General features: G+C 41.8%; 1 long non-coding RNA gene across 2 annotated transcripts in view; it reads left to right on the plus strand.

Moving 5' to 3' along the window:
• The window catches only part of LOC142361975 (uncharacterized), a 179605-nt gene that overhangs the window by 135466 nt on the left and 25385 nt on the right, over positions 1-18754 (plus strand). Inside the window, exons 9-13 of one of the 2 annotated variants that reach the window (XR_012764570.1) lie at positions 1695-2495; positions 2878-2991; positions 7754-7970; positions 9886-11534; positions 11963-12120. This is a non-coding gene — a long non-coding RNA (uncharacterized LOC142361975). Of the gene's footprint in view, positions 1-1694; positions 2992-7753; positions 7971-9885; positions 11535-11962; positions 12121-18754 lie in introns of both variants that reach the window. The other variant, XR_012764569.1, reaches the window with a different exon arrangement.

An 18754-nucleotide genomic window follows, 5' to 3' on the forward strand; every position in this document is an offset into this window, starting at 1 on the left:
TTGATTTCAACAGCGGTAGGGACACCTGACAGCTGGTAGCCCCAACCCAAGAAGAGCAGAAGGTGCAAACCAGGAAAGAATGAAGTTGCTTGTGAGGGTTCTCCTCCCCCCTCCACATTTAAATCACCCCTAAAATCCCCTGCAGCATTTTATTGCTGGATAAATTTGCACATTCAGCTACTCAGCTGAAAGGTCATTGGCTTATGTACTATTCTTATGTCCCTATGTCCATTATGTTTAAGGTTTAGAGACCTGAAAATTTGCACATTGAAGCCAGGAAGCCTGGGGTGAAGCAGAGAGAAGTGTTCTGGTAGGAAGCCAGAAGGAGAGGAATTTGAGAGATATGATGACATGAAAACCAGTAAATAGAAATGAATTAAAGAAAAATCAAGAATGCCTGCTCAGATGGGAGAGACCCCAAAGAAACAGTCTGTGGGGGAATTAGTGGGCTAAATCTTTCACCGATCAATCCTCATGGAAGCTTTCTGGTCAAAATGTCAGTGGTAACTTTATTTTCTTCTGGTACATACAATAATCCTTTTGTTCCATCTGCAAACACTAGGGGGTAAATTTTTAGCGTGATGCTTAGGGATTTAGCTGTAGGACTCCCATTAACGATAATGGGAATCATGTAGCTTGAGCACTCTGCATCGTGCTGAATATTTACCCCTCAGTTCAGAGCACTCTCTCATTGAATTTTTAATTATATTTACAGATAAATTCCGTAACCAAATATCATCAGCTCTCAAGCAGATTGTTTTATTAAAAGGTGCAGATTTCCAACTTCGTTTTGAGCTGCAACTTACAGTGATTGGTTTAGCAGCTGAGTAATTTTTTTTAAGTGTCTATTTAATAATGCTTGATATGTCAGCTTCAGAGCGTTTGGGAGACAATAAATATTAGAAATATCCCACCCTGCATGTGTGTGCCAGAGAAATGTGAAATGTGAATATTCTACCTTGTACTGAGCTTTCGAAAGGTGTGTCATTGTACAGCTTCTCTACAAGCTCTTTCTGGGAAATCCTACTTCTGCATAAATCTGTGGCTACAATCAGTAGTAGTATACAAGCATTCATCACTAATATGACATAGGCAGTACAGTTTTATTTGCATTTGTGAAGATAAATGATAGGAGTCAAAGAAGTTAGGAGATTTGCTGAAAGCCAAAGGGGTTAATGTATGAGAGGGTGTTAGAATTTGAGTCCCTCACTTCTGTGCTCAGTAGCTTATACTTACACCAACATCTAACGCCAGTGCAAGCAGATATAGAAGAGATGGTACACATACAGATCTGCTTAGCTCCTCCCTGAGGCATGCTTCCTGTTGCTTTTGCAGCTCTTAATTCCTGAAGTAGCTACAGCTGTCTCTGCTTTGACCTGGTTGAAGTGACCTGTCAAGTAAGAATGATTCTGCTGGAATAGTTCATGTTTGTCTGGCTGGGACAGTAGAGATGCTCTTTGTTTTAAGATACAGGTGAGATTAATCTCTCTCTCCAGGTCTTTTCTAAAGGACACTTAAAACCTGCTCAGCTAGTCATGGAGGGTTGTGGTGTAGCTATTTTTTCAGTGCAGCTATTCTAGGGGCCCCCATGCCAATCCTCAGATGCTGTCAGCACAAATGTTTTGAATAAGAACACAAATTATTACAGCTTTTTAATGTCACTCATGACTGATACACTTCACATGTCCCTTTAGGTTGTGCCAGAGGACTAGACTGATACAGAGCAATCCCGAGATCAAGAAGCACAAAGGCATTTTGACTGAGCCTTGTTGTCCCCTCCAGTTTCTTCCCAGACGATGATCAGATGCCGTCTCTTGAAATGGCTGTTTCAAAGTGTGTGCCAATGAAGGATGCCTGCATAGGAGGTTGCCTTTGAAGATTGGTACTCTCTAAATGGACCCTGGAAATCTATAAACATAAAGTTTCTGCATCAATCAATACACAAGAACTTCCCTCATGTGAAAGTGCACACCTTGGCTCCTTTAGGAAGTGTGACATTTTCTGTGAAGGGGATAACTGCATTTGGACAACTGACTCGCGAGCACAGACCCTCCCAGGATGCGTTTACACTTAATCCATTCAATTCGTACTACAACTACCAAAGTTCAGATAAAACACATACTGCTTCCTCACCCTTTCCAGTCACCTCCCAGTGTGTGAAGCGGCGGTGCGGTGCCTCCGTATGCCCCTGGAGTTCGGTTTTGCAGTCCCACTGTTCCCTGCCCCCCTGGAGTGGGACTGGTGGAGCAAACATCTGACTTGACAGAACGTAACTGAACACCCATCTCCATTCATGGCAGCAGTGTTGAATCAGGATTGATTCCTTGTCGAAGTCAGTGGAAATCCCCATTATGGTCGATAGCCTGAGATGAAACCAGAATATCCTTCGGAAAAAAAATGAATAGTGATCAGTCTCTCTTCCCAATGCTGGTGATTGGCAGTACAAGACAATGGGAGAACCTCCACAATATTTTCCTGAAGAAAACTTATTTTTTGTATGCTAATCTTATATCTGAATATATACCCTAATCCTAGTATTCATATCTTTGCCCTCAGTAATCATCAGCCCAGCTCTAATGTTTCTTTTGTTCAGAAAAGGTAAACTCTTCTTACTTTTCAGTAGCAGATTACACAAAAGGAACTTTATGGTATATATTACACTCACAAAGCAGTTTTCTCCCTCTTGCAATCACTTAAAAAAAAAAAGAACTTTCTTCTTATCTCATCTTCCTTCCTGCATGAATGTCTGAGATAATCAATGAAGTTCCTGTGTAGAGAATAAATTGAGCTCGAATGGCTCCTCTTAAACTGTACAATCAGAGAAAGAGGAGGTTTTTTGCTGATGATTTTGATATTCAGTTTAACTTTCTTCACCAGGCTGTCAGCTCAGTGAAAGTGAGGTCAATCTGACCACACTCTTCCTAAAGGATCCTCTTCTGAACCATCTACTTGAGTATACATCTCCTGACAAATCAATGGCAGAATCGAGAGGTACGTACTTTGCCCAGAAACCTGGGGGCTGATTGTCCTTTGCTGTGCGTCTAATGTAGCCGTCTAGGTGAGTGCAAAGTGAGCGTAAGACAGTGCCTGATAACAATAGTAATGTTTGGCGTCTGCATCCCCGTGATGTAAATGCCTGTCTGAAGATGCGGGACAACAGAGATGCAGACCTCTGTCCTACAATGTGAAGAGATTCAGATGAAGGCAAGTGTGGGGGGATACGGGCGCTCACGCACGGCCGCGCGCACACACACACACCAAGAAACTGTTTCTGTGAAAGGGTGATAACTGGGTGACATTTTTAGACTGAGATTCTGGAGTCACTGATTCAGAAATCTGATGTTTTTACAGGACAGAATTTGGGAGGCAAAGCATTAAGGAAAAATAGGAACTTACAGAGACCAAGAAACCTGCCCTTCCCTCTTTCAGTGTAATTTCTGTGCATTTCTTGGCCAGGAGCACTTGCTGGAAGTTCTGGGTAAGGGCTGTCTCATTCCTGTGAGGCTATGGCATGGCGGGGCTGCTGCACAAGAGCAACACAAGCAAGTGTAACAAATGCGAATAAACCCACCCCAAAGATTCTTTTGCTGAATTATCTACATCCAGCCAAATTTCTCAGGAACGAACAACAGTTGCTTGAACCAATTCAGATCTGTCTCTAGGGTTGCTGCCCTCAGATGTTTAGCAGTATGGGACTTTCCTGCTCACGATGAGAAGAGAGTTGTAAAGGAGGAATAACACTCAAGGGCAGATCTGGAGCACTGGAAAACTAGTTAGCTCGAGAGAGTTCCTTATAATTCACACATCTAGTGTTGCTGAATCTACGCCTTGCACTTGGGCCTGAGAGGTTTCGTTTGTGAATCAGATTCATCTGTTCACGGACAAACCCTCGTCCCTCATCCTCCCCCTTTCCTCCCACAAGTTCTCTTCTGAGCTCGTCTGCATCCTGATGTGAAATGAAGTGGTATGTATGAGAATAAGGGTATTACATCCTGGGTAATATCCATTATGTTGCTCTCTATTAGCTCTCAATTCTTGGGAGTGCATTACTGCATTATTTCTTTTGTGCCAACGCTATTCCATCAAGGCCAGTGCTCGCTTACTCAGTTGTATCAATGATTTCTTCTAAGGCGGCCTAGACAATATGTTGTAATGTATATTATACTATGTGATTTTTAAATCAGCCTTGCAAATGTATTCTAAAAATTTTGCAGTCCTTCAGACAAATCCTATTGTCCATAATTTCTAATGATGGTTGCTGATTAGCAGAAAACAAATAAAGAAGTGACTTTCATACACACAAAAAAGATCAGCTGAGTGAACACAATTCTTTAGGAAGCTTAGGAATGAGAATTTTGCTTTGACTGATATTGTAGAAAGCTTTTCACTTGTCTTATAAAAGAAGAAACAAAATACATTAAATAATTTTGGAATTGTGTATGTTACAATACAGAAGTGTCAAAAAGTTAAATGTGAATTGAAACATATTTTCACTTACTCTGAATTACAATTGTGTTCAGACAATTTTATCATCCAAATAAATGAATTAAAGTTTATTCTTTCAATTTTAAGAGCATTAAAATAATGCTACTTTTCTGTATTGTGAATGCAATTTTAGACAACTAAGCTCACATTTCTATTGTAGAAATGTTACAATATTTTAAAATAATGTTGATATTTAGGAACATTATAAAGCTTTTTTTAAAAAAATGTTTTCTTACCACGCTTATCTTCTTTCCAGGAAAAGTTATCTTTGTTGGAGTGCTTTTAAAATTCCTTTGCATTCCGTATCAGCAATGAGTGATGCTAACGTGCGGTTGTTTTTCGTAGCAATGTATATTATATAGTCAAACTTTCTATGAATGGTGAGTGATATTCATTAACTAAAAAGTCTTGAGCCAAATACGGGGGACAGGCTGATCCAGGCTATGTTTGTAGCTGAGTTGTCACAACCAGAAAGGGCAAGAATGTGGTGTTACTCAGCACACCTTGGAGAGAAGTGTATCACCCTCAGCTCCACTTGTGCCATTTACAGCCGCCCTGGGGGTTGCTCTGGTTTGTGCTAGACAACCCGGAGCATACAGTGTAGTAGCTGGTCAAGGCTGCAGCACAATACGTGTACATGCCTGCAGAGGAAAGTGCTGCCAGAACCCCATGGGCCAGGAGGTCTCTGTCCCAGCTGAGGTTGCCTTCTCTGGGTTGCCTTGCACCTGCTCTGTGCACGTAGGCAGTGCAAGGGGCGGGTGTAGGAGAGGTGGTATTTTTGAGTGGTCACATTAAACAAGGCTGAATTGAGGATGTGCAGGACTCAGGCATGATTAAACTGGATACAAGGAAGAAATTTTTTGCAGTGAGGGTGGTGGAACACTGGAATGGGTTGCCCAGAGAGGTGGTGGAGGCCCCATCCCTGGAAACATTCAAGGCCAGGTTGGTTGCGACTCTGAGCAACCTGATCGAGTTGAAGATGTCCCTGTTCACTGCGGGGGAGTTGGGCTAGATGTCCTCTCAAGGTCCCTTCCAACCCAAAGCATTCTATGATTCTGTGATTTTATGATTCCTGGTTGCTGGCCGTGCTCCACCCCTCAAGCCTCAGCTGGTGAAGTTTAGGAAGCTCCTTGCAGTCAAAGAATCCTGACCTCTCGCCGTGACCACTCAGCCAGCCCAGGGTTTTTTTTGTTTGTGCTGGGGACACCGTTCTATTCAAAGACAGCGCTCACCTGCCTTCTCACACTAAATTTTCACAATGTTTCATTGTATACTCGACAAAATGGTGCTGCATGTTTATTTGAGAGATGAAGCTTTAGAAGTGTGTGCAAGACAAAAGAGGAAAGAGGGCTGGAAGCAGAGAGAACTGTTGCTGGTAAGGGTAAGTGAAGAGTGTGAGGGATGCAGGATATTTATCAAAAAGACGAAGCTGAAAAGCATGTAAATCCAGTTAACAGCTTGAAAACAGGTAGCCACATTAAAGGAAGTGGAAATAAAGTCAATTAGTGGCAAGAGGCATTAGCTGAGGGTGTCAGCTGGTGAACGGTGACTTAATTTGATATAGTCTAATCATATGGTTTGGCTAATTCAGATCCAAACACTGCTTCTCCCACGGCATTCACTTCAGAATAGAGGGTAGCTAGAATCGTCATGAGATCTGATTTATTCCTTAATTGAAATTAGTTTTAAATAGTGGTAACATATGTGATGTAAAACCCAAGAAGCAAGTAGTTGCTGAGACGTGATGTGAAACGTGGCTGTTCAGGGAAGCTGAGGATACCCGAACAAGGCCTGGGATTGGGCTAACCTGTCAACATGACCATGGAGGTCCACACGCACCTGCGCCGGCAGTGAGCCTACAGCGACGCTTCCCTGTCTGCTGTGCTCTCAGCCTCTAGCTCACTCTGTATTGACAGTTGCTCCCATTTTGATGAAATGGGTCAAGAATGACAAGAATCATCCCACTTCTCAGTGACTAGCCAGTGGAGATGAACTAATACACATCTGAAGGTTTTGTGTACCGTGTACACCTGCAGAAGAGCCCATGCAGCCTCTCTAGCACTGGTTTCTATCTGGCATTAATAGGAATGGATGGTTAGGAGAAAAGCAGAGGAAACAGGAGACATGTAAAGTGATTTTTTTTTTCTGTTAATTAATTATTTAGAAATTTCCTGAATCAGAGGTTGTATCCAGACTTAAGAAGCTATCCTCCATGAATTTGTCTAATCTTTATAAATCTATTAGTATTTTCAACTGCTTATAATCATCTTGTAGCAGAAAATTTGCACAATTACGTACTCTGTGGAAAAAATGGCTTCTTCTATTGCAAATGTGGTGCTTGATCATTTCATCGGGTGCTCCTTCCTTCTGATGCTGTGGGAAGAGAAGTAACCAATGCCCGCATGCTTCTGCTGTGCCATCTGTGGCCTTACCCGTCTCTGTCAAGTCCTCCTTAATTATCTACCTATCTTGCTCACTAAAAAATGTGAATTTCTCACATACCTTTTATCCTCAGTCATGCTGCCCTTCCTTCTACCTTTTCTAGCTCTCTTTCATATTTTGTGACTGGGTCCGGGCATATTGTTCCAGGTTTTCCCCCCTCTGCCTCATTTGACCATCCAGTAGTCGTTGGTGTACGCTGCAGGAAGAGGAAGAGCATCCCATGGAAGAGAGCTTCTCCATCAATTTTGCCTTTGCATTCCTGAAAGTGTTTTGCCCATTCTGGAGCTTACCTCAAGACTGGACACAGCAAAAGCTCTTCCCCTATCATAGGCAGTATTTCTAATGTCTGTGATCTGTTAAGTAGAACACGAGAGTGCAGTGTGTATCTCCTTTAAAGGACCTATTGGATGTTACGCTGTGTCTGTAATCATACAGGTCACGATTCAGCATGAAGTTACCCATCTTTGTGCAGAGAAACAGTCTCAGAGAGATGCTTTGAGTTAGGCATGTGCTTAACTATGCTGCTAAATTGTTTTAAACTACTGATGTGAAAGGTGTGCGTGGGACCAGAGAGGTGCAAAAGGTTTCATTCCTGCTTGCTAGCACACATCGTAAGTACAGACAACGCCGAACTTATGCTTTAGAGAAACAGAAAATCACCCCCTAAAGACCTCCATGTATAAGGGAGTTGCTACAGTTGACACTAGAGCTGAAATGTAACCAAAGTTCTTTTTCTTTGCATGTAGGGATGAACATCAGCCGGGAATAAAAGAACAAGTGAAAAAAGTATCCTAGGCAATTTTTGCAAATAGTTTCTTTTTTTTAGGTTAGTCTGGGGATCATCAGAATTGGACCTTAGCACCAGCAACCTCCAGCAGACTGCAATGGCTCTGCCTTTAATACACTTCCACCCCTGCGTGTTCTACAGCCGTAATACTGAACACACAAGGCAGACAGCTGCCCTGAGGCATTCTCCGTAAAAACTTTCATATCTCAATGGAACTGAACATGCCATTATAACACCACGTCACCTCTTCTTCACGGTAAGAATTGTTCTGAAAACCAGGCAATGTCATGGAAATGTTGTAATAGACACATCCAGAATATATGGGTGAGTTAGTCGTCCCCAGTGATATATTTAAGCTGTTCCTTCTACTACACATAGAGCAGGTTAAATATAATTAACATTGGTCAAAAGGTCCTTTTACTTTACATACTTTATGAATCTATTACCTCAATTATCAGGAAGGAAAAATGAGAAGTGTGTTTCTTAATATCTGCTGGTATAAGCTCCTTTAAGTCATTTCCGTCGCAACACGCATTTTTGCACTCTGAGATGCATGAATATTTTCTCTCTCCCTAAATCCCATAATTGTTTTATTGCTACATTAAAAAATGTAAATAATCATTCCCCTCCCCATAATAAATTAGATGCAACCTGTCTAGCTCTGAAAATGAACATTTCAATATCTTCAGACACACAATGACATCGTATCAATATTTAAAATCATTTTATGCATGTATTCCAGGTTGTCCAACTTCATTAAGGGCATTCATCAGCCCTCCAGCTACAGTGTATTCCCATCGGAGTTGTAGGCCTCAGGCCCTACCAAACAGAAATTTAAACTAACTTGCCTTTTTAATTCATATTATTCTCAAATATTCTCTTTTTTTAACCCCCTGTCATGACTAAGGCATTTAGACCTGGCTAAGATTTTGTGCACATCAACATTTAACAGACAAAATCCCCATTTTTATGTCAGAACTTGAGTACATGAAAATAGTAGTCTTTCCCCTTTAATTTCCCTTCTCTTTGCCCATCTGTAACTATTTCCTGGGTGCAATAACTGTGATTCTTTTAATGTTGTACACTAAGATAATAATATGAGCTACAGGTTGATAGGGATATGGGGTTTTTGGGTTTTTATGTTTAAAAATTTACAAACATTTCAAACATATTAAGTTTCATTCTTTTTCTCTCTCTTTCTCATTCCAAACTAATAGAAAAAAACCCTCTTGATCTATTTTTTATACAGCTGAGGATGCGCAGCATGAATACATATCCCTGCTAGTGACATCAAACACTACTGTATTAGTATAAAACATTTTTTCCTCACAAACAAAACAAACAGTTTTCCCATTGTTCTGTTCTATGGGGTGACTGTAGATCTGCCCCCAAAGATGTTTAATGACCTTCAAAATTCCCAGCTAAAACAATACAAGCACAGGAAAGAAAATGTGGTATCAAAAAACCTGTCTTTGCCACTGGCCAGACAGCATAGATTTGGCTGAAGCCTCTGACTTATCCTCCCAGACTTATGTGGAAAGGGTTTAAGTCTCGATCATTTGTTACAAAAAGATGGAAGCATGTGTAAGTAGCCAAGTTAATACAGTGTACATCTGGGATTGTAACAAGCCTGAGAGAGATATTGGAGACTGAAAATGTAAAAGTTGGTGTAATATAGGTCAGTGTTATTAGCTCTTCTGTCCAAAATGGTCTAACCATGTCATAACTGTGTACATGGCCAGAGACATGACAAGTGTATGCTGATGAGTTATGATCTGTTTGCCTCCAAAAAGGAAGAGTGAAAGAAGGAAGAATTAAGAGAAAAAACCCGGTAACTGCAGGGACAGCTTTTGGATCTTTTTTCTATAAGTAGCATTTTTTTAAACAACTGTACTTCTCTCATTTTCCTTCTGCTCTCTGCACCTCTCTTCCCTCTCCCTCTCTGCCTTGTTCCAGTGTTCCTGCAGTCACTTTTTTCCCTATGTCACTCCAACCCTCTTCCTTTTTTCGTTTTGTTCCTCTGCCTTTCACAGCCCTCTGGATTGAAGACCACTCTTAGTTATGACACACAATGTGGTCTGTCAAAGTAAGGGAAATTCAACCTGCCCTGGATACCTGGGGTTCCTTTGGCGATGGTACAACTAATCATTGTCTACATTTTGTCCTTCTAGAAAGAAGCAGGTGCTGTCTCTTCTGTTGAGGTCCTGGATACCATTCCCATCCAGCAAAGCTCTGAGGCTCAGTTTCTCAAAGACGTAGAAATCCACAAAAAGGTTCAATCTCCTGAGGCCAAAGTTTGCTGTCTGAAAACACTGTTCAGCTAAAGGCAAGAGGAAGCAAGTCAAGGGCTTCCATAAAACTGTACCTTACCAAAGCTGAGAAGTGACTTCCACTGCAGCCCAGAAAGTTCCACAGTGGTGTTTTTTTTTTCAAACCTGATCATCATCAGACTTCTTTAAAAGTGCTTGGGAAAATGTCCCACTCTCCAGCTGTGAGGTGCTCTGAGTCATCTTGTCTCCTGTCGCAGTGGAGATTTTCCTTGTTATGGTGGAGTCTGCTGTGTCAGGCATGTGTGGATGTCTTCACTTGCAGTCTTCGTCTTGATGGCAATCTTAGAGAAGTGTAATTCTGCTGGTGGCAGCCACCCAGTCAGTGAAGAGCCTGGAGTCTGCCAATCTGGTTATTGAAGAGTTAGAGCTGCTGGAGGAGTTTGTGTCCTTTGAAACTACTGGCACATACTTTGCAATAAATGAATTGGCTTTCTTCCTGGATATCACGTCACAATGTGGCCCCTTCTCTGTGGACTCCAGGCATACTGCCCTCAGAGCCAAAACCTGTTCTCCCAGTATACTGTATGGACAACCTAATACTAACATTTCCATTGCCAGCCAGGCCCTACCTGCAGACGTAAAAAAAAAAGAGCTGGAAAAGCGAAGATGTTTGAGACAGGGAACACCCCTGACTGTTCAAGCAGGTGACTGGTGAAGGATGATGATGGTGGTGGTAGTGAAAAAGACAGTTAAGATTAGATCTCTGGGCACTGTTGCAGTAAGTTATATAAATATGAATAATAACAACAGAAAAAGAGAAAGGGAATGGGGCATGTGAAGTGACCACAGTAACAGACAGGATGTGAGAAGAGGACTTTGAAAACAGAGCTGGGACGGAAAAGAGTTACCATCACAGGGGATGAAGAGAGAAGGCAATGGGTAAAGAGGAAGAGATGTATGGAAAGGGCAAGCAGACAGACAAAGAACAGAGAGGACGAGACACAGAAATACAAAGTAATGAAAAGAAGTACAATATTAGAAAAACTGGAGAGATACTTAAACTGCCAAAAGTCTGAAACTGATGCTAAGTGAGAATAAAGAGGACAGAAGAGAAAATAAAAAGCAAAAACTAAAAAGAAGGCCTGATAAAGAAAAAAATACAGAAAATAAATCTAAAATGGAAAATAAAAAACCAAAAAATAGAAAGCGATTCTATGGAGATGGAGAGAGAATGAGTGGGAAACTAAGGGCAGTTTTCTGTTTTGTAAAGTAGTGGAAACCTGCCCATAAAAAGGGCTATATAAAAACGTGTCATTACTGTTGGTGATTTATGTAGCTATGTCCAGGCCTTGGAAGAGGATGGTGCTATTTTCGATACTAGTTTGGATAAAGAGGTCTATATTTTTTTGCAGCAAGACTTGTTTTCCTTTGTGACTGTGGCATCCTCATAACTGAGACCTGTGTGGTGCAAATGAAAGGAGTTTGCTGGACTGACAAAGCAACTTTTTCCTCCGGGTATTGGGCTCCACGTCTGCTCCCTGCCAGGACAGGTACGTCCCACACATGTAATAATCGTACGGGTTGTTGACAACTCTCTCCCTCCATGAGGTCATGGACATGGTGAGGAGTAACATTTCGGGTCAGGCTTGAGGTACATTGGGAGAGCAGGGTGCATGGGGGAGGTTGCAGAGTGCCAGGCTGCACCTGGCTACGGCCAGTGCGTTTTGCTCTCTCATTTTCATGAACACGTCATTCATTCATAAATTTTTAAAGGTGAAAGAATCATTGTTTAATGAACTTTTGTGAAGATAACGGAGCAAGAGAGAAAAGAAAAGAAGCATGGTGAGCTCCTTACTCCCTAGACTTATGACCTGCATAACTCCAGTCATTGTGTTATTTAGACAGCCTTCCTATTTAGCCGACATTAAATTTGTATGCTCCCACATGATTGAGTTGCTACTTTTTTTTATCCCTGCAGCTGGGATTCTCTGAAGGAACATGATGGGTCAGGGGGAGGAGCGGAGGCGAGGACAGCCATCTCCAAAACACGGTGGATGTGCCTTTCCGGCTCCACGCTGGCTGCACTCAGGCAGGTACAAGCTGACGGGAATCGGCGGCGGCAGCCATGCGAACGAGGTCAGAGTCGGTTCCTCCGCGGCTTTTTTATTCTTCTGAGCACTCTGAAAATGTGGGTGTGCATGTTAAAACTGCCCTCTGAGGCAGCTCTGACATGTGGGGCTGCCTGGCACAAACACAGCACATAATAACACAAAGTATTTGGCAGCGTTACAGGGCTAATCTTTACGTAACTGTTCCCGAACAACTTCTCTAGCGCACTGAGCACAAACAAGCTTTCCATCAGTCTTTGGCTGCATGCAGATTGTCTCGTGTCACCTGCTTCTCTGCTGAGCAGATACTGGCTCTGGTCATGGCAAGGAAAACCTTCTTTTGCATTTGTAACTGACTCTCCGTAAATTACCTCCTTGTTTTCCAAAGCTATTCATGGGTGTGTTTGTCAAGAATGTCTCTTTTTATAGAATTTTTCCTCTTAAGCACAGATGTATGCAGGAAATTCTGTTGTGGATTGTTTTCAGGAGAGCAGTGGGAAAACAGTGTCTGATTTTTCAATGGTTGCTCCCCTGTTCACTGAAGTCATAGGAGGAGGGATGTCTTTTATAGTTAAGACATTGGTGTGGGACTTTGGGGACCCGAGATTGGAATAATAATGTTTCATTCCTTCTACTCTTTGCCCCTCTTGTCAGATTTCAGTGTAAGCTCTTTACGATTATCTCCTATGGTTTTGTTGCTTGGTTCAATGGGGCCTGGTCTCCATTAAGGCTTTTGTGCTGCAGACAGCAACACCAGGGCACATACTGGCAATAACAAAATCAGGGAAGGAAAATAAAGACTACAGTTTCCCAAGCACCTTTGATCAGTGCTGGTAACGGGTCTCCTGCTCTTGCACAAAGGCGATCAGGTACAAACCTTTTCTTTGGCAGGCAGGAGATGAGTGTCTCTAGCTGTCTCGTCTGACCTCAGGTTCCACCATCCACCCAGTGCTACTCGGTGCCACCTCCCCACCCTCAACACTCCTCCATTTGGGTGCTCTTTTCACTCAGTGTTGCGCAGCCACAACACATGTGCTGCTGCACAGCAAAGCCATGTGGCAAATACATAAAAGTATGTACGTTTCTGAATGCTGGAAGAGAGCCCTAATTTTGTTGGCAGCGAAGCTGACTCTCCTTCTATCCTCGGAGCGGGGCCTGCAGCATTCCTTGGTCCCACAGACATAAACCCTCCCTGGATTTCTCCCGGCGCGGCAGCAGGCTGCCAGCCTGCATGTTCGCCCTCAAGAGGGGCAACGCCTCTGCCTCGATGCTCGGGGAGGCTGAGCTCCCGGCTCCAGGCTCATCTCTCTGCCTTCGACGTGGTGCAGGTCACGCCAGCGACCCGCTCCTGGTTCTCGGTTTAATCTTAGCTCTTGAGGAAACGTTGCATACCAGGAGGGAGGCAAAGCAAACGGAGACTGCCAGACCCAAATGTTCCATAGTGGCGAAGACGGTTTCTAAATACTGAGCTTTGAAAATAATTTGGTTTGCGTGGGGAGGGGTGAGAACGGGGAGATCTTCCTATTTGCCTGCTGGGATTTGGAGTCTGCAGTTTCCTGGGGACACATTTCCAAGTTTTTATCATCAACTATAGAGGCTAGAAAACACACTCTTATGTTAAATGAAAGCTGAAATTCCCCCTAGTCCTACACACTGAAGATCTGGAGCTTTAACCCTGATTAAATCATAACAAAATCTTTAGAAACGGCCCATGTAAGACATGTCTCACCAAAGAAAGTAAAACCTGTACAAAAAAAGTTGTTAAGCAGTCCTGGGCAAGTGCAGCTGTTAAGGGAGCAGGCACTGAGGTACAGCCAGAAAGGAGGAGAGGCATTTTCTGTCATGTAAAGGAAGTTCATGTAGCCAAAAGTGAGGAGATATGGTCACCACGGTCTATTCTCGAGACCATCCCATCGTTCCAGTGGTGTATTGATTTGTGGATCTCTGCAAAGCGTGTAGACCAGGTCAGAGATGTCCCTACAATTCCTTTTAATCCCTAGAAGGTATGGATTTTTTCTTCTCTTGCCTACTTTTTTCTCCATCTCCCTTTCACTTTCAGTGGGTTTCAGGGCAGGAGGGATTAAGGTTATTATTTTAATCAATCTCCTCCTTTTGTTTTACACAGGGCTCAATTTTTAAATCATTCATGAGTTTGCCTACAATGATAGAATGCTTTTTGATTTGCTTCCAAAAAGAAGTGTGTGTTAAAAAAAAAGGAACTGAAGTGCTCCAGTAATTTTAAATTGTTTTGTGTAGTGCATGCCCAGAACTCCGATCCTTTCCAAATGCGATGCTTCGCTTTTTTTTTTTTTTTAAAGAGCACTTCATTTTGGAAGTGAAAAGGGTGCTCTGAGCACGGGCAATGCAGACCAATTTAGATTTCCTAGATTGCTTCAATAATCTGAAGAGTACTCCAGTCATTTTTAACTATTCTCCACCACATGCCTGTAAACCCATTCATTTTTTAACTGAAGTGACTATACTTAGGATAAACTCCGTTGTTCATTTGAAATTGTTCATTCGAAATTGTTCATTCTGCATATCCATAGACTTCAAATTCCAATACACAAACTTCATACAACATTTTGCTGTAAGAATGTGTTAACACTTCACGCCATAACGTAATTGGTCAACATTTTTTATGCAGTGCTCCTTGCTGTCTGAGGCAGGGCCATGTCACCACTGCCAGTTTGCTGCAGCAGATATTCCTGTAATTAGTCAAGGCAATGTTTACAGTTTTGGGGTTTTTTCCCCAGTGTTTCTCTGTATTCAGACCTGAGATTAATTTTCTTTTATGGCTTTTTAAGCCACAGATCAAAATGCTTTGCAGCTAGGTAAAACACTGAGGTTCTTTATGACACATATATTTCATTTTTAGTTTTGGTAGGGAGTGAAGTGTATCACGAAAGATCTCACAGACCATCAGTGGCAGAGGCAGGAAATAGTAAAACACATGCAATATTAATCCTTCTCCACCTTCCTGTTGTACACGCTGTGCTTCTGTCATACGGGGTACAGCACTTCCTGGAACTCACGCCATTGCGTCTAGGCTGTTACTTGTTGCTGTTCTTTGGGGAGTGCTTATATTTCTAATACCACTCAGAAGAGAAAGCTCATGAGCTGTCCTGTGAAGATTTCGTGCCTTGATTCCCTCCCCTGCCTTTACCTTGCATATAAAAAAAAGTTATTCTTAATTCATATTTCCATAAAAGAGTGTCCGCATTTCTAAGAAATACGAGCATCTTGTTCCAGGGAGTCTCTATGCTGCCTCAACTAATTAAAGCTTTACAGTAGGGCACTGTCATGCTATAGTTTGCGGTCCACCTGATGTCTTATTCAATCATGATCTAGCATTAAAATTATTGGAAGGCGGCACAGTTTGCATTGATCTGCTTCTGGCATAACTTTGTGCTAAATGAGTGCCCATCTTTCACCAGAAACATTAACAGGGCACGGAGGACACACGAATATGCTCTGGATGATGACCTCTACGGCAATCCTGTTCTGCTGCTGGGGAAACAGCTGCCCTAAGGCTGGTTTTACTGTCTTTCTCCTGCAGGGAGAGGCTTTGGTGATGCTTTAGCAGCTCTGTTGCTGAGATGCTGTAGCCAAGACCATGACTTTTTTTTCCTCACTTTTTTTTTTTTTTTTTTCTAGTGGAGATGCAGAGTACTATGCATTTGTAGCCTTAAAGGACAAATACTTGTGGTACGAGTTAAGGACTTTTTGGGATTGCTATGGCATGACCCTAAGGAGAAACCAGAACTGAAACTCAGGTTCCAGAAAATGTTCAGTTTGAGCCCACTTTGCCATTCGCTTCAGCTGAATTTTGTAGTTCTCAGATGTTAAGAGAGTTTTAATGAGAAAAAAAGTCTATTAGAATAGGAGCATTTGATGGACACAGAAAAATATTGTAAACTTAAAAATGCTCTTACCACTTAACAATTATTGATGCAATCTACATAGGAAACTCAGGTTGTTTTCAGGAATCTTGCAGGCGTAGGGTTAGTTCTTCTGTACTAGATACTTTCTTTTCTTGCCGTACAAGATTTCTTTCTAAGTTTAGTGTTTCAAGGAAAGAAGCAGCCCTAGGGGCAAGAGAGACGGAGAATCCAGAACTTGAACTTCTCTGGTATGAGGATTTCAGCCAATGATGGCTACTTCCTCTGAATGGCTGTCCCTGCCTTTTTAGGAAGTCTATGCTGTTTGCAAGGTAGCACCTTTTGAATGAGATGTTAGCTTGTTCCTAGCCGCTCAGAAAAACTAAAGATCTCACAGCTGAAAGAGGGGTGTGCCAACCAATTTCTGATGGGATGATTACATTCTCCCTACTTACGTTCCCTGAAATTTCAATTGGGTACAGTCTTTTTCTTCACTTAGAATCATACTTTTTTATGTGTTAAGTGCTTGCTCTGTTTCACCTCTGAGATGATTTTCAGGAATAGCTAAAGAACTTCCGTCGTCTACACAGAGCTTTGCTTTTTTGAGAAAAAGTTCTCTAAAGTCTACATATTAAAGATATGTTGTTGTTGGTTTGTTACAATATTGTGGCCTGAATAAGAGAGAGACAAAGGAATGATTTCATGCAGTTCAACTAATTTTGAAGAAGAAAACAAGAACATTATCCTTACCTTCTCAAATAATGTTTCTAATGTCAGATTCTGGGTAATAGCTCCTCAGTCAATTCCTCATATAAATATTAGGATAACATTATTGTTAAATGATATTTACTAACCTTCTACTTTTAAGATCAAAGACACATTTTCAGAAAACAAAACACAATATTGTTCCCTTATGCTTAGCTTTGCAGAACTTAATTTTCTTTTAGTTAGCCTTTTTGTTTTTTAAAGGAATATAACTCCATAGACATCAGTGAAGTACTGTGTTTAACTCCAAAGTAAATGAAGCATCATTATAAGCCAGAGTTTCCTTCAGAAAGTTATATATGAAAGCAGCATTTGCTAATATAGTGATGTATTATCATTCATCCTTGCACCTGTCCAGTTAGCCATAGATCCATCCAAGCATGAGATATAGCGTAGGAGGATTCCATTCTGTAAGATTAAATTTTCAGTTAAACAAACCTGAAGTGGCTTAGAGTGTGTCTGACACACTATCCCATTGAGAAGAAGTTAACAAAAAAAGGGAGGAGGGGATAAGCATGTCTTTGTAAGGCTATGTCTACACCCTAGAGACAACTCTGTGTATTTCATACTGATTTCCTTGTACTTCTAAGCAGTGGGTACTTGTTCGAATCTAAGATATAAACTAAGAATAACCTCAGTCTACTCAGTAGAAATACATGACTGTAAGTCTCAAATGAAGAATAAGAATCAATTGCTGCTGCTAGACCTGCTCGTGTCCTGTAAAGTACTGGTAGATTTAAACTTATTGGGCGTCAGGTAGCAACCTCCATACAAAGAAACAGAGGACACAGTCTTCCAGTTACTCAAGACTATGCAGAAAGATAAACGAACTACAGTAAACTAATCAGCTTCAACTCCCCAAATGATGCCTGTGTCTTAAATGTCTCTTATCAAAATAGCACCTCCAATTTTGTTTTTTGTTTTTTGTTTTTTTCCCCATGCATGTTCTCTATCTGTAATTGTCTCTTTGACAGTTACAGGGTATTGGAACTAAATGAGAAAAACCTGCTGGAGTCTGTGCAGACTGAGATGTTTTCCATGGGGGAATGGTTTAAATGACGCTGGTTCCAACACAGAGTTATTCATTGTCTCCATCCTTGGAGATGTTCCAAACCTGACTGGACAATATGCTGAGCAACCTGCTGTAGCTGACCATTCTTTGACCATGTAGTCGGAGTGGATGATCTCCAGACGTCCTTGTCAACCTCAACCATCCTGAGATTCAGTGATTGTCAGAGTGAAAGTGACAATACTAAGTGGTAACATGGAAAGTATTTCCTTGCTTTCATTTTGACAGGCTCTGTAACAGATTGCACCAGCGAGTTCAGCCACAGCCAGAAGTGCTGGGAGATATGAGGTGACCATGTCTGAGTGACTCCAGACTGAAACGGTCCCATAAAGAGTAAGGGACTCATGAGGTGGGAGGGAGACAGGGCAGCCATAGAACAAGTGCCAAAGAGTTCGGAAGCAAGAAGAGGGACACAAAGAGGAACTAAAAGCCCAGTCTGGGGGGGTGGGAGTGGGATGCAGGGAAGTGTTACGCATTGCCAATGTTCTCAATAAGGCTTGACTACAGAAAATTTGGGAATCATTGGTCCGTGATACACAGGCTTTTTCGACTGAGCTGTAGCAGAGGAAAAGTATATATTGGCAGAAGGGGACTTTTTTCTTCAACTACCTTTCTGAGTGACATAAGCCATGCCAGCAAAGGGATTCTTGCATCTATACAGAGGGTGTTGCTGGCGTATCTGTATCAATTAAGGTTGTGATTTTTTTCATGCTTGTGACTGAAACAGCTTTGTCAACAACACTTTATAATTTAGACCTGGCTTGAGAGCTGTCCTGGCTCTCAAGCAGTTGCAGAATGTTGGGGATTTTAAAGTGAACTCCTTTATTGTTGGCAAAGAAATAAAAGGACACAAATGCAACATAGTCGTTTTGAATAGACTTTTTTTTATTGTTATTCACAGCACACGCAGAATTTCTTTTTTTTTTGGAAAGGTGGTGACTGAAGAA

The sequence above is a fragment of the Opisthocomus hoazin genome, chromosome 7, assembly GCF_030867145.1.
Source record: "Opisthocomus hoazin isolate bOpiHoa1 chromosome 7, bOpiHoa1.hap1, whole genome shotgun sequence".
NCBI classification, from domain to species: Eukaryota; Metazoa; Chordata; class Aves; order Opisthocomiformes; family Opisthocomidae; genus Opisthocomus; species Opisthocomus hoazin.